This window comes from Triticum dicoccoides, chromosome 4B, assembly GCF_002162155.2.
Source record: "Triticum dicoccoides isolate Atlit2015 ecotype Zavitan chromosome 4B, WEW_v2.0, whole genome shotgun sequence".
NCBI lineage: Eukaryota > Viridiplantae > Streptophyta > Magnoliopsida > Poales > Poaceae > Triticum > Triticum dicoccoides.
This window is the reverse complement of record NC_041387.1, coordinates 648,926,538-648,933,566: the sequence shown is the minus strand read 5'-3', so window position 1 is coordinate 648,933,566 and position 7,029 is coordinate 648,926,538.

Here is a 7,029-nt window from a genome sequence, read left to right as displayed (position 1 = left end):
AGGAAGAAGATGAAGAAGAAGAAGAAGAAGAAGAAGAAGAAGAAGAAGAAGAAGAAGAGTAGGAGAAGGAGGAAGAAGAAGAGGAAGAGGAGGAAGAAGAAGGAGAAGAAGAAGAAGAGGAGGAGGAGGAGAAGGAGGAGAAGAAGAAGAAGAAGAAGAAGAAGAAGAAGAAGAAGAAGAAGAAGAGGAAGAAGAAGAAGAAGAAGAAGAAGAAGAAGAGTAGGAGAAGGAGGAAACGAAAAAGAATTAAAATGGAAACACAAAATTAAATGAAAAAGAAATCATAGAACTAAAAACCCCCCAAACCTTATAGTACTGGTTGGTCTTACCAACCGGTACTAAAGGGCTCCAGGCCCCCGGAGCTGGCTCGTGCCACGTGGTTGCCCTTTAGCACCGGTTCGTGTTGAGCCGGTACTAAAGGGGGGGGGGCTTTAGTGCCCACACTTTAGTGCCGGTTATGGAACCGGCACTAAAGGGCCTTACGAACCGGTGCTATTGCCCGGTTCTGCACTAGTGATGGTGAAGGACAAGACGGCGGCGCTAGAGCACGCGAAAAAGGCGACGAGGGCGGCGAAAGGCTAGAGTACGAATCGGGGGTCATCGTCGAGGTCCGTGCTGCCGCCGGGCTGGATCCAGGGCGATTGGATCCGATCTTCGCCCTGGCCAGAGGATCTGGAGGGAGATGGCCGCCTCTAGATTGATCACTGCCGGGGCCGCGAGGCTGCCGGAGGGGGAGACGGAGCCTCAACCGCGGTCGGGTGAGTGTGTCCTCCTTGTTACCCACATCGACCGTGGCTTCTCCCTTCCTTCACATCCTTTTTCTGGGGCTTCTTGAACTTTTTCGGTTCCCAACTTCACCACTTCTCTCCAAACACCATCACGTATCTCGCCGCATTTGTGTCCATGTGTGAGATTTTTCTGGGCTTTCGACCGCACTGGGGTCTCTTCAAACACATCTTCACAATTCGCTCCCAGACCGTGAAGAAGGCAAATTCGAGTGACGAGAGGACACACGTGATCCAGATGTGCGGGGGTCTAGGGATCCAGATGAGGAAGAGGAGCGCTTTCCCTACCATGACACTTCCTGAGTCGGTCACGGGCTGGCAGTCGACCTGGTTCTACTGCCAGGATGTTGCGACCCCCGGTCAGTCGACCAGTTTTCCCCCTTTCACCCTAGATCGTGCCCAACAGCCTTCTTCACTGACCATGACCGCAACGGAGAAAGTAGAGACGGACATGTTGGTCGAGAGAGTAGTCCAGTTGGTCCTTCAGGGTGTAACTGGCATGGACTTGTTGGAGGTGTTTCTCAGTCAACGCATATAGCCGCTCCATGCTCGTGACCACCCGATGTGGATGTACTCGGGCGCCACACCGCTCGGGTTCACCCAGAGGAGTTTATAGATGAGAAGGTGGCCCTGTGGCTGAAGGGCATTACTGGGAACAAGGACAACCCCAGGGGAGCCAAGAGAGTCGATCCATTCGACACTGACAACCAGCCGGACAAGGTCTGATCCTTGCTATCGAGTGTACTTCAATCTGTCTTGTAATTGTTTCTGAATCCGACTGATGTTTGATTGATTTCTCGCCTTGTAGGTTTATACTGAGATGTACTTAGTGCCCAATAGTGAACAAGCCCTGGAGCAAGACCAGGAGGGAGAGGACAACGCAGAAGAGAGCGGTGAGTGGCAATCTCCAGAAGATGATGATGAGGAAGAGAGTGATGAGTCGGACGACAAAGAGGTAGTCGACTCACCGCCTCGCATAGAGCGTCGACCAAGCAACTCCAAGATCTGGCGGGTGGGCGTGGCAAGACCGTAGCTCCGAGTACACAAGCACATAAGCGCACTCGGACTTTGACTCCGGAGCCGACAGAGAAGGTCACCAAGCGACCCAAGGTCGCCCCTTCGAAGTCTCGGAAGACCTTGCCCAAGATCAAGATGGATGTTCCTATTGCCTCTGGGTAAGTGTTCTATCTTTCTGCGTTTTCTTCTATCGACTCATACTTCTGCTTTGACCGAATGGAGTATAAACATTTCAGTGTTGCAACTTCTGTGACCTCCATGGATGTTGACAAGGCCCGGGGTGATGAGGAGGCTGATGACATGGCTACTTCCAAAGCCGGTACGCTCTTGCCGTCTTGAATTTGTTCTGCCGACGGGGTTGTCGATCGACTGAACTCTTGCGGTTGCTTTTTGTTGCAGCTCCGCGGGATTTCATTGAGCTTCCAGATGATGAGGAAGAAGTGCCTTTGAAAGAGAGAAGAAGGAGGGGCAGGGCCTCAAGCGGGAGGACGGCTGAGGGTCAAGTGCCTCAGTCGACATCGGCTCCAGAGACGGTGGTCCAGCAATCCATAGATCCGGCTCAGGCCAATGTTACCTTTGCCAATCCACTTTCGACTGACCGTCCTTCATGGTCGACTGCTTAGGTCCCCCCTGCGCCCGCACAACTCCATGCTTCAGATCCTGTGACCGCTCCGACTATACTGCCATCATCGGTCTTTGCTGCATACCACACTCCAGACGACCCGCCGAGTGCCGCCAGGGAGGCCCTTCTCCAGGAAAACCTCGTGATGGAGCAGATGAAGGTGGTGCACGAGGCCAGTCAGGTTGCCTACAATGCCAGCACTGCTCTGCAGGCCAACGTCAAGGTTAGTTGGTTTCCGACTGGTCTGTTGACTAGTGGTAGTTGCAACTGTTGCTTCATTGTCTGTAAGGTGTCCTTGGATGAGTGTTTTGGAACCTTATATGTGCATCTATCATAGGTCTGCATTTCACAGTCAATCACCCACTGGGTGTTCCGTTGTAGTGTTGAGTAGTTCTTCCACTTGAATCGACTAGGTTGAGTCGAGTGTTTTTCTGAACCAGTGGGGGCACGCATAGTGCACCCACTGGGTGTAGTCCCCGAAACAGCGGCCGACTACTGGTAGTCGGCTGGGATATGAGAATCTCGTCTCCCCCCTTTTTTATACTCGTGCTAGGCAGACCATGCCGAGTGTAAAACCGGACCAGTGGGGGCGCGCCAAGTGCACCCACTGGGTGTAGTCCCCGAGACTACTGTTGAATGTTTGATTCGGTGATAGTCTTAGAGCAATTTTCGCTGTGATTGAATTTTGTTTCCGTCAGCTGACATATCTTATTTGCTGACTGCAGTAGTCTTGTGATCTTGGAGCTCGATTTTCTGAACTAGAGAAGAAGCAGATCAGCCTTAACTTTGATCTAGAGCTAGCCAAGAAGAATCTCAAGAAGGCCCAGGATGAAGCGGCTACCATGGGAGGTAACAATCCGTCGACTGTCCACCTAATGACTCTCTCTCTCTTTTTTTCTTTTTTTTCTTTAGTCTTTTTGAACCAAGTGACTCCACTCGAACAGATGTGCGTAGTGAAAACCGTCAACTCCAAGCTCGTCTAAAGAATGTTACTTCTTTAGAGAAAATGAAGTAGGCTCTAGAGAAGAAGGATCAAGACCTTGCCGCAGCTCAGAATGAGGCGCAAGAGAAAACGGCACTCGCTAACAAGAAGTTGGCCTCGTTCAACAGGTTGGAAGAGGAGAACTCCAAGTTGAAGACTGTCATTACTGAAGCCAGCCAGGAGGTTGCGTGGCTGAAGAAGGACAAGGAAAGCTTGACTGACGAAGTTGGAAGTCTCAAGGCCAAGAAGGGCGAATTGGAGACTTATCTGGGGCAGCTCACTGCGAAGTTGGTCTTCAAGCTTGAAGGTATTTCCTTTTGTTCGACTGATTTGTTGATGTCGACTGTCACGCCTTGTTAAACTATCGACTCATTGCTTTTCTGACTGTGTAGAACTTTGTCAAGACTTCAAAGCAGAAACTGGGTGGGTCGAGATAGGTCTTGACCCCATAAACTCTCCTGTCAAAGATGACGTTGCGATGAATGTGCTGCGATTGGAGTCTCGCCTAGACAGTGTTGTAGATTATCTCGCTCGTTGAAGTTAGCAATGACACAGATTGACGCTGAACTCTGACCTCAGACAGAACTCTCACAGGATCTCGAGTCTCTGATGACTCGACTGAATCAAATCACTGGTCGAATGTAGGAATGGAAGAAGTCATCTGCTCGTTGTGGCGCCGATGTTGCTTTGTCCTTAGTTTGAGTGCACTACAAGGATGTCAGAGAAGACAAGCTGGCGGCTCTCAAGGTTTCCAACACCAAGAAGCTCAGCTTCCAGTCCTTTATGGACACCTTCCTTGACGCCGCCACTCACATCGCAAACAGCATTGACCTTGACAGCTTTTGTGATCCAGCAAGTCCTCCTGTCGAGTGAACAAACAGTATGCTCCACCTTTATTTGCCTCCGAATGCCGAGTGGTTATGTAACCCTTAAACTCTTTCAGGCTTGATGTCTGAGTACTTCTTCCCGTTGCGGTTCTGAACTTTTGCGGGATTTATCTGAATTTGGTTTTCCTTGAATATGATGGCTTTGCCTTTATCGCTTTTGAATGTCTTTCGGTTCTGAGTGAACTTGATCTTTTCACCTTTCGTCGAATGGCTCAGACGGTGTGTTCAATCGACGACGCCTTGTCGTCGTTGCGGATCGGGATGGAGTGTACATTGTACTTGTGGCGCAGCTTTGATGCTATGTTCAATCGACACCTCGTCATCCTTGCGGATCGGGATGGAGCGTACATTGTACTTGTGATGCAGCGCTGACGCTGTGTTCAGTCAACACCTTGTCATCCTTGCGGATCGGGATGGAGCACACGTCGTACTTGTGACGTATCTCAGAGGACCTTTGTGACTTAGGCGAGTACGGGGTCGCAGCTAAGCCCCGGAGTGGGAGGATTGCTCTCCACTCGGAGTGTTTTTGTTAACTTAGGCGGGTACGGGGTCGCGGCTAAGCCCCAGAGTGGGAGGATTGTTCTCCACTCAAAGTGTTTTTAACTTAGGCGAGTATGGGGTTGCGGCTAAGCCCCCGAGTGGGAGGATTGCTCTCCACTCGGAGTGTTTTTTAACTTAGGCGAGTACGGGGTCGCGGCTAAGCCCCCCGGGGGGAGGATTGCTCTCCACTCGAAGTGTTTTTAACTTAGGCGAGTAATGGGTCGCGGCTAAGCCCCTGAGTGGGAGGATTTCTCTCCACTCAGAATGTTTTTTAACTTAGGCGAGTACGGGGTCGCTGTCAGTGTCAAAATCAACGGATCTCGGGTAGGAGGTCCCATGCATCTAAGACTAATGTTAACAGGAGGCGGGGGACACGATGTTTCCTCAGCTTAGGGCCCTCTCTATGCAGGTAATACCCTACTTCCTGCTTGATTGATCTTGATAATATGAATATTACAAGAGTTGATCTACCACGAGATTGTAGAGGCTAAACCCTAGAAGCTAGCCTATGATTATGATTGTTGTCCTCGTCCTATGGACTAAACCCTCTGGTTTATATAGACACCGGAGGGGGCTAGGGTTACACAGAGTCGGTTACAGAGAAGGGAATCTACATATCTGAATTTCCAAGCTTGCCTTCCACGCAAAGGAGAGTCCCACCTGGACACGGGACGAAGTCTTCAATCTTGTATCTTCATAGTCCAGCAGTCCGGCATAAGCATATAGTCCGGCTGTCCGATGACCCCCTAATCCTGGACTCCCTCAGTAGCCCCTGAACCAGGCTTCAATGATGATGAATCCGGCGGGCAGATTGTCTTCGGCATTGCAAGGCGGGTTCCTTCTCCGAATACTCCAAATTAGATCTTGAACACAAGAATCGTGTCTGACTCTGCAAAGCAAATTCCACATACCACCGTAGAGAGTACAATATTCCACGAGTCTAATATGCTGACAACTTTTCCATAGCATGACATCACGCCGTGGCCTGCTCATTATTCGAACCGTTTTCTCAACCTGCTACTACACATCTTGCGAGGCGGTTTTATTGGCACGTCTTGTCGAAGCAGAGATCGTGTCCCCTTATCAAGGGATTCTCATCAATACGGGTGTGGGTAACCCAACTGCGCCATTAGCACGACGCTTGGGGAATAAGCGAGTTTCTAGGGCAAGTGGGAAGGCACGTGACTTCTGCCGCCTTTATAAAGAGATAAGGATTCCCCTTTTCTCACCGACGCCTTCATCTTCCTCTGCTCATCCATTCTCGAGCTCCAACACACAAGCTTTCACCTTCTCCGCAACAACATCCTGAACATGTCCGGAGCAGGAGGCAAGTGGATGGCCTCCTCCGTTAAGAAGGAGGACATCAAGAAGCTTCGGGAGGCCAGATACTTGTCCAAAGACATCGCACATCGGCTTCCGGCCGAAGGGCAGATCATCCCTACCCCAAAACCCCAAGAAATGGTAGTGTTCCTTTCCCACTTTGTCCGCGGGCTGGGATTCCCCCTCCACCCGTTCGTCCGTGCACTAATGTTCTACTACGGGCTGGACTTCCATGATTTGGCCCCCAACTCCATCCTCAACATCTCGGCGTTTATCGTCATGTGCGAGGCCTTCCTCCGCATCACACCCCACTTCGGCCTATGGCTGAAGACCTTCAATCGTTAGGCCGAAGGTGGTGAGCGGCCAATAAGCGGAGTGCAGAGGCGCCATGGTGGGCAAGATGCCCAATGTCACCTGGCCCGAAGGCTCCTTCGTGGAGACTCGAATTCCGATCCGGCGTCCCCATGCGGCTCACCTCCTGGCAAGAGAAGGGCGTAGCCTGGGGCTCGGTGGAAGAACTGACCGGACTTCAGACATGCGTCCAAAATATGACAATCAAGAAAATCAAGCTCGTCAACATGGTCCAAGTTATGCTCCTCCGCAGGATTCTTCCGTGTCAGAGACGGATTTGCAATCTGTGGGAGTTTGACCCGGCTGAACACCAGACACTGCAAGAGCTCTTCGGCACAACGCACGAAGACGCCTGGAAGGTCCTCTTCAAGGCCAACGAGGTACCACCGCCCAACACCGAAGATCGCGGGCTCAGTGCAAAACGCCGAGCCAATCCAGTAAGTTTTCATATTTGCAAGATATGCCTTTTACTAGCGCATCCGCAGGAGGAACCTAAGTCTCCATGCCAATATTTCAGGACTGGGT